The following is a 9531-nucleotide window of genomic DNA, read 5'->3' on the forward strand; positions in this document are numbered from 1 at the left end:
GCCTTTGCCCTTGTCATTCCCTGCGTGTCCTTCCTTTCTCCTTTCCTCATCTAGCCATTTAGTCCTTTGAGATATAGCTCCTAGGTGCCTTAGGGAGCATATTTCTGGCTCATTTTGGCAGGTGATAAGTATTCCTCTGGTTCCCACAGTGACATTGAGGTATAATCTTCTGCAGAACCTCCCCCTGTAAGTCCCAGGGACCAAAGACCCTCTTACTAGTTGCTAAAAGTTGCTTGGCACAACAGAAGATGCTTAATACTCATCTGCTAAGTGAGTAAATGAGTGAAGGATAGTTCTGTGAAGAAAGAGTTGCTATTCTTATTTTTTAGGTAGAAGAGCTGGACTGTAAGCTCTTGAGGCCGCGAGATATGTTTTATTCAACTCTATATGGGCAGCAGCAAGGTGCTCAGCAGACAGAAATTATTCTACAAATATTTGCTAGGTGATCAGGAGACATCAAAAGGAGATATGCTTTGCCACAAATACCCCTTATCCCAGCTTCTCGTCCCCAAATAGAGTAAGAATACTGCTAGCACAAATGTCAGTGTAAACTAATGTTTACAAAGCATCACTCTCTAAATTAGCAAAAATACGTAGGAGGAGACCAGGAAATATAACCAGATCTAAGGATGAAGTGCGATTTGTTGGGAGTGGTGGGAGGAAAGAGATGGGAAAGAGGGATGCTGGAGCCTGGGAGGCCCAGATGTGGGAATTCAGGGCAAGGGGGAGTAGAAGACTCCCCCTTTTCTGATGAAAAGAGAGCTAGAGCAGCCTTAAAAAGAAGATCACAAAGGAAATGAGGAGTGAAGAGGGCTCAGTCAGGTTTGAGGGGAGAGTGATCAGCTGTCAGATAAACTATGCAAATGGCAAGGGAATGTTTTCAGGATGAGAGAAGGATGGGGAGAGAGAGAAGTGGAAGGTGGGGGCACGGAACCAGGAGGTGCTGGGAGGAGTCCAGGGCTGAGGCCTAGCTGACTGTTGTGATCACAGACCCCAGGTGGTTCGGAGATATACCAGGGTTTGAAATCTGCTGATAGTGGTTAAAGAATTCAGACTCTGGGCTCACATCAAGCTGCCTGGGGTAAAGGCCTGTGTTGCCTTCCTTATATGTGACCTTGGGGAAGTTGCATCATATCTCTTAATCTCAGTTTCCTTGTATGTATCATGGGAATAGATGTAACTACCTCTTAGTGTGGTTGTGAGAAATCAGTGAGTTAATATATATAAGCAGTGCGTGGTACAGGGTAAATGCTCAATAAATATCAGCAATAATACAAGTAAAATCCAATTTGACATTTGACACACATATTCCATGTTTTTCTGTGCCCTTTCACCCCAAGAAAGGGGAATGCCGAAAGGGTCTCTGAGCACCCCTTTTTTCTATAGATAGCAGATATAGGAAGTTGGAGGAAAGAACATTACACATTTCTTAAGCATTTATTTTTCATCAGGGCTTCACTATGTTTATTCTGTTATGAAGTTTTGTGTTCCCCAAGGGGGTGCACAACAGCCAACTGTATATCCCTGGGGAAGTGAAGTGCCCTCTCTGAGCCTTAGGTCACCCATTTATAAATTTGGAAGGATTGTTTTTCTGATTCCTAATAGCCTTTCTCATCTAACATTTCATGATGCCACTAAGTCTAAATCAGTCAAGGCCTGGGGTGGGAGTGGAGGGAGAGGTCAGGTCAGGGAGCTGCCAGGTTGCGGTCTTCAGTCTCAGAGTTCCAGAGAGTACTCAGGATGGCTGTATATCCTGCACTGGGAGAAGGGTAGAGGGAGGATTGTCCCAGCGGTTCTCTGTTCTGGTCACCCCATGGCCATGAAACTTCTATTGGGGAATAGGGCAAGTATAAAGAAGTAATGCGGGGGGACTCTGAGCCATTTGTCTCTGCAGCCCTGAATTACAGGATTGCGAAGTATGAATTAGATTAGGTGCTGCAATGTTATATCAGAGCAGATGTCCTATCATGTAAATCCCCTCAATATCAATCCTTACAGGCTTAATTAAATTGCAAAAAAACCCAAAACAAAACCCCGCGCTCTCTACTTGAGCCCTCATATTTATTTAGGTCATCTATAATTTGAGAAAATATCCTTTTCAATACCCAAAGGCTCCTTTCTAGGCCTCTCTGCCTCTCTCTCTCTCTCTCTCTCTTTCCCTGCAGACATGTTTTTCTGTAAATACTGCAGCTCAGCGCCGAATCACAGATCAAAGCATTTCTTTTTCATTCATCTTTTGAGGCCAAATTGCAATTTATAATGTCTGTGGTTTTCACTAATCTGTTTCCATGTCATCTCACTTTAAATCAACAGAAAGCAGCTCACAATAACACACTGAAGCTGCTCCATGGAAGCAGAGAGTGTAATTTGAGCACTGCATTATTGAGTCTCAGTACCCACAGGTAGAACTGTCTGGGGCCTTTATTATACCCACCATTAATCTCGGTAAACAACTTGTTTTGATGAAAGCTGAAAGCCAGATGAAACAACGAAAATTCATGGTTATCAGAAAACAAAAATGTGATCCCTTTCTCCTCCCACCTCTTGTGATGTACTTTGCTGTGACATCTAAGGCTTTGACAATTGGGGCCCCATAAAGGGAGGGCGGAAGTCAGGTTGTTTGCTTCAAAGAACGTGTTGATAGACCGTTCCAGAACCTTTTGAGAAGTGGACATTTGCAGAGCTGGGTCAGAGTCTAGGGCCTGGGTGGAGTCCTGGAGAGCTACAGGTTTTGTGGTTTTTTTTTTTTTTTTCCTCAGAAGAAGAAAGCATTCCTAAAGGCAATTATTATGCTTGGTTATTTATCCCCAGCTGCTTGTCTCCTGGGAACAGGGCTGACATCCATTGTGATCATCCTCAGCTTCTCGGGTGAAACATGGTTCCTTAGAGACTGCAGGATCTAAGGGGGTGTGATCGACCAAGAATACATGCACTAATGGAAAACACTTGCCTGGATAAGCTAGGGTTAAGTACGCCATGGAATAAAAACCATACTGTTAAGCACATCAATTTTTCACAAGTACTGGATGAAAATAATAGTATGAATAATCTTTATTCTTGAATTTCTCTAGGGGACTTTAAGGAGCTTAGTTGTCACTCAGGCCAACCAATGGAAGGTTGATGATTTAGCATCTCCAAGTCTAGTGCCTCCGGGTTTAATTTCAGGCCCAACTCCCTCCAGGCTAGTAGAATCTGCCCTACTTTCCCAGGGAGGAGCCAGTAAAGATCTCCTTGTTTGATCTTCTGGGAAGTACACTAGCCACAGAAAGGTAGTGGGTAGGCGGAGACCTGGGGGAGGTAGCGGGAAGTGTTGAGGGTCTGCGGAGATAGAGAAGGAGGAGAATTTGGTTAAAATTTCCAGTTCAGTCTTCCCTGGGAAGGAGTTGCACCATCATAAACTATACAATGTGCTTAGTTTACAAAGCAAATTCAGATTAAAATGTTCTATATGATATAAGCCAGGAAAGAGACATTATCTTCATTTTATAGATGAAGAAATCAAATCTCTGAGAGATGGTGGTAATTAATTGCCCACAGTTACACAGCTATTAATACTAAGGGGCAAAGGGAAATCTTCAAAGCCAGTGTTTCTGTCTTATTCCAGTCTGCTCACAGAGACTAACCAGGCTAAGGTTAAACCCATCACTGAATAAGCACAGAGCTAGTACTTGCAGCTCGTTCAATCCTCACTGTAACTGAGTGAAGTAGATGTTGTTATCTCCGTTTTACAAATGAGTAAACTGAACTGTGGAGCATTTAAACCTCCTTCCCAGTGTCAGACAGCTAGGAAGTGGCAGAGCCTGGGTTTGAAACGAAGTCTTCTGATCCTAAATGCAGCACTCTTTCTAAGTCACCTTGTTGGATATTGGAAAGTCAATCTGAAAATAAAGAACATCAGTCCTTTGCTATCCTGAGTTATCTGGATCCATTGTCTATATTAGGAAACTAATGAAAATTTGCCTCTACTTTTCTGTAGAAATATAGGATTGTAATGAGGAGTCTTTTGCCCTAATTACGTGCAGCACAATTATGTCCCTTCTTACTGAAGACAAAGGTTGCCTTATGGATGTGCTATGTAAATGTAGTTGAGGGATGATGATTTTGTAATAAACAGGAAGTGGGTTGTCAGGGTCAGATAATAAGTGGATGAGGAGAGGGCAGGGTAGGCCAAGGTGGGGAGGAGTGTGCTGGACTCAAAGGTCTCATACGGTTTAAAAAAAAAAAAAAAAGGTTTGGAGAGAAGGCTGCCTAAAAGCAACTACTGGAGACACAATGCATGGTAAAAAGCACAGGAGTGGATAGATCTCCTCCCAGAAGGGGAGATCTAAAGCCGAAAGTGGTTCTGAGAATGGAATGAAAGCAAGGCCTATCTATCTAAATGACTTCATATGCACACACCACTGTTTCCCTAACCTGAAGCCCTGGGAAAGTGCCCTTTTCCAAGAGGTAAGACAAAAGAGGACTTAAGGAATTATTGATGAAACTCAGCCTGTCAGTGAGGCATTGGAATTGGGACTAGTTAAGAGAAAGATGCAATGGAATCCAGAAAAGCAAGGAACTGTTACGGCGTCTATAGTTTGGGTCTGAAAAGGAGATTTGCATTTGCAACTCTGTCAGAAAGAACTTGAAGCTCAAAAAGCCAAGGCTGACAGCTAAGCCAAGGCATATTGCATCTATGAAGTAACCAGCCAGCCAGTAGTGAAGCCGGCTGGGTCAGGAGCTAGTCTGCTGAGTGGAACTGTGCCAGGTAGGAATCGGTGACTAACCTGGGGAAAATATTTATAATTTACTTATCAGTAAACATCATGTACTTTGAAATGTGGCATGTTGAGGTTGCTTCCTGAGTGCATTCTGCCTACAGATTCACAGAAGAATGAGAAGCAGGGAGGGGAGAGTGTCAAGGTACAAACCCAACACAGCACCTCCAAAAAGAGAAGCAGATTGTACCCGCAGTCAGGAGGGGAGTTGAGGCTCGTGGCCTGATCAGTGATTTGGTCCCCAGAGTCCAAAGTTGCCTTGGTAAGGGTAATCTTGTTGTGTCATCTAGGAGAAATTATTGGGATGTCAGGTTTTAATTTCGTATTTGTTAGCTGGACTTTACAGAAAATTAGAGGTTATGACTTTGATCAGTTTAAAGGTAAGTGGCTCTGTGGAAACATTCAGCTCTTTAAAACTTGGGGTGTTTCTCAGAATGGTATCCTGTCCATTTGGCCTAGCAAAAGTAGGGAGTCAGGGAAGTGGGTATGTTAATCTGAAGTACGACTCACCTGAAAGGGGAGTGAAACTGGCTGGATTATCCTACATTCTTTTCTTTGAAAGAACAAAAAAGGATGCCCAAGAAATTATTCAATCTTTTCCATGTTAGAATATAACTGACAGGTTGATTTAGACAAAAGAAAAGGTATGAACAAAAGCTACTCAGTCAGAACATCTGCAGAAGCTGCAATCAGACCACACAGTCAAGATTTTTTCAAGGACAGTTAACATTCACTACACATCGATCAAATGCCTCTCTTTGGGCAGGCACTGTGCTTGGTGCATGGGGTGAGGGATGGACAGTCCTTTTCTTGTGTAGAAACAAACTTGTTAACTGCTAGCATGAAGCAGAATCAAATCAGCGGAAATAATGGGTTTGGGGAGGGAAGTTGGGGTTATAATGAATTCTGACCCATTACAATAAAGACTGTTTTGTCTGGTTGTGATTTGATGTGAGTAAATTTGGGATCTTTCCACTAGGCAAGAAGAGAAACACTGAAAGTCAGAGAATGGGCCTGTAATTTTAGAAAGCCAGGAGAGGATTGATGGGGTTGCCAAAGCTGGAATGAAATTAGAGGGGAGGGCTCCATGCTCCCATTTTAGACCCAATACAGAGAAATGGTGTGGCATTCAGTTAGGTCCTGAGGGTAAGGAGCATTTGCATGACAAGAGCTTCTCAACTTTGACACTGTTGACTTTTGGGCCAGGGAGTTCTTTGTTGTAGGGGCTGTCCCATGCGTTGTAAGATGTGCAGCAGCATCCCTATCCGCTACCTGCAGTGGCACACTCTTCCCAACCTGTGACAATCAAAAATGTCTCCAGACATTGCCAAATATCCCCTTTGACCTTCATTGGCATAGCTGAAGGTGAGAGGAAATGTGCTTCTGCCAAAAGGACCCTTTGAATGAAGGTTCAGTGGTGTGAGTCTGCCTGGTTGGAGAATGGTGGGCATAGGATGTAGTTAGGAGAGGGACATAGGAAGAGAAGGGTCTGGAAAGACAGTATAGGGCTGTGTTGAAAATCTTGCTAATAAATTGGTCTTGATTTTGCAGGTAATTTGGAGAGCATAAGGTATGAGAGGAGAGTGACAGGAGAACCTGGTGGGAGTATTGGAGATCTGAATGGAAAAGCAAGGCAGTGAACACAGAGGACAGGAGGCTGCACCTGTTCAGGTGAGAGGTAAATTGAGCTAAATTTAGTGAGGTTGCAGAGGAGAGGGTGGGCATGAGAGACATCACTCAAGGAGATCTGAGACTTGGTGACAACCAGTATGTAGTGGGTGAAGGCAAAAGAGAAATTTTATGGGTGAGAGGGAAGATGATGTCTTTGATTTAGATAAGATGTGAAGAGAAGGAGAGTCAGATCAGGCATTCAGAATGGTTTCCTAAACTGCCTTTTGTTCACCATTCCAGGTGGGTATGCAGGAGTCACTCAACGTATCTTTTTTATGGATCTTGAGTTGCCAGTTACTTGTTCAGGTGGAGCAAGCCACCTGTTTAGAAGGGCAGAGACAAAGGTTTGCATAATAATAATGATAGCTACCATTTACTCAGCACTTCCTATATGTTAGGCACTGAGCCAATATTTTACATACTATCTCATTCAATATTCAAGCCGTCCCACGAGGTAGATACTACTTTTGTTCCCACCTTAGAGATGATTTCATTCATCATGTATTTGTTAGGTGATTACTATATGTGCCAGGCACTGTTTTGGGCATCCAGGATATATCAGTGAATAAAATGGGGGGAATAAGTCCCTGCCATTGTGGAATTTACCTTTCAGTAGGGAGACAAAAATGAGGAAACTAGGACTCAGTGAGATGTGGTACCTGCGTATCCACCCAGCTAGTGCGTGCTGGACAAGGTGAGGGCAGCCGTGTTCTTGTGGTTAGCTGTGGTCAGGCCCACTTGAGCACCCACGTGGACACAAATGGGAAATTCCCTTGCAAGGCAGGCACAAAAGAGGAAAGCTTGCCCAGTGCTGGCACGTAAGGACTCTAAAACCCCAGAGGCTAGAAGTGAGGACAGGTCGTCTGGCTTCTTGATTGACAGAATCACTGTTTTCTGGAGTTCATGTGTTTTCCTGGGTGCTTCTTTAAGCAGAGATGCATGGGCAGCGTACTCACAGTTCTGTGCAACTGTAATCAGTCATGTGTCATTCCTGATTAATTGCCAAGACCCCAAATATCGGTTAAGAGTCCACAAGAAATAAGGGGGTTAGTGGAGAGCTATGTTGATCCGCCTTTAATTTTACCTAGTTTAGATATTTGACACTATTTGTTAGCTGCCCTGAGAGTAAACCAGAGTAATCTCAGCTATAATTAAGCCCATCATTCTTGCCCATCCTCAACTTTATTCTCGACTCTATAGGCTATCCTTGCTTACCTATTTAAGGTGGTCAGTGCTTCACACTGACCAGGGGCAGTGGCCTCATGGCTACTGCTGACCACATTCCTCCCCTAAATATGCTGAGAAAGGACAGGCCTGCTTTTTGCACCTTTGGGTGGAAGCTTTGTTTTCTCTCAAGAAGAACAGGGATAGAAGAGTATATTTTATCTTGCTTTCCTCTTGGGCAAGAGGAATGACTGTTTTGTGCTATGCAGGCCTCAGGGGCCTGTGGTCTGAGGGTTTCATCTGTGACATGAAACAGTCCAGCTAGCTTCTTCTAGAGCCATGGGAGTTCACCCTGCCAGTGGTGTCCACTGCCCAGCACTGGGGAGGAAAAGCCAAACTGATTGTACACAGAATGCGTAAGACCTGACCTTGGACCCTTGTACATTTAATTTAGTCATGAACTTTCTTACAGTTCATGTAAAACCACAACTGCAACAATGATACAAGTGTTTGCTCATATAGTAAGCAGTCTGGAGTGGGATATGGTTGTGGTATGACCGAGGCTTAAGACCATCCTGAAAGACCTAGGTTGCTTCCTACCTTCCATTCTGCCACCGTGACGTTGGCTTCATCCTCAGCCTGATGATAAAAGAGCTGCTCTACTTCCAGCCATCACTGCTGGGACAGTCATGGCCAGAGGAAGAAGAAAGATTTTCCCTTTCTGTTTTACATACAAGGAGACTTTCCCAGAAGCCTCCTAGCAGATTTCATCGTCATGTTGGATCAGTCAGAATTAGATCACATGCCCATATCTAAACCAACCCTTGCCAAAAGGAAAGGATCTACTATGGCTGACTTGTAGGCAAATCAGAATCAGTATCTGGAGGTGGAATTGACATCAGCTTCCTTTAAGGCCCATGGCTGTGTGAAGGAGGGTGGATACCTGAACCAAATTGCATTTCTATTTAGGTGAAAGAAGACAAATGGGCAATAGAACTTGGATGGGCAACCAGCAGTGTTTGCCTCAACAGCTAGCCATGTGGCTCTCACTGGTTCAGAGCCTCCAGAGAGGGGAAGCAACTCACCCTTGTGTCTTCCCTCACTCAGCCCTACCCTGAGGCCCCTACATCTGATGCATTTGGGTTATGCCAGCTAGAGGCTCGTGTTTTCTTATTTCGTTCTGTTTTTAATGCTAGTTATAATCTTACTTTGTACTCAGGAAAGGCCTTTCTTCCAACAAGCTCCAGGCACTTTTATATACTTGATGACCTCTGCTCTGAGAATTATTATCTTCCATTTATGGAGGTGGTGTGAGGATCACGAGGCAGCCCCAAAGGCCCAATCTGGAAGCAGAGCACATCCTACTCTGGGTTTTCTAATGGGAGTGACAGGCTGGAAGGACTAAGACTCCATCCATGAGGATGGCTCTGGGTGCAGAGGTGTGGTCTGTTAACAAAGGCTTCCTTTGTGCTGGCTGGAGTTTCTGGAAAAAGTTAGCTCTCCAACAATCTTGGAGAAGTGCTCAGTGATTACATAGAAGCAGAGTGGATTAGAAAGGCTGAAATCAGTATTTGTCTGTCTTGGCTCATTCTAGTTCATTCCCTTGCCTTTGGGGGAAAATCAAAGGGATTCTTTCAAGAAATATTTGGTCCCTTCCCTATGCTGGCCCATGCTGGGCATTGGACATATTGTCCAGAACAAGAGACAGTTCCTAACCTCAAAGAGCTCACAGGTTGTGGGGCAGAAAACTCAAAAACTAGGCAATTACAATGCAGTGGAGTAAGTGCTTTGATCCCCCTCTGCTGGGTGCAGGGCTTTCTGGAAGACCTGCTGTTAAGGCTGAGATTGAAGGGACAGGGAGGAGTGAAATACTGTTTCCAAGCAAGACATGTCTTACCTGTGGTTTCTCAAAGTTTGAGGAGCATTGATTTTACAGAAT

This window comes from Saimiri boliviensis, chromosome 6 (genome assembly GCF_048565385.1).
Source record: "Saimiri boliviensis isolate mSaiBol1 chromosome 6, mSaiBol1.pri, whole genome shotgun sequence".
NCBI classification, from domain to species: domain Eukaryota; kingdom Metazoa; phylum Chordata; class Mammalia; order Primates; family Cebidae; genus Saimiri; species Saimiri boliviensis.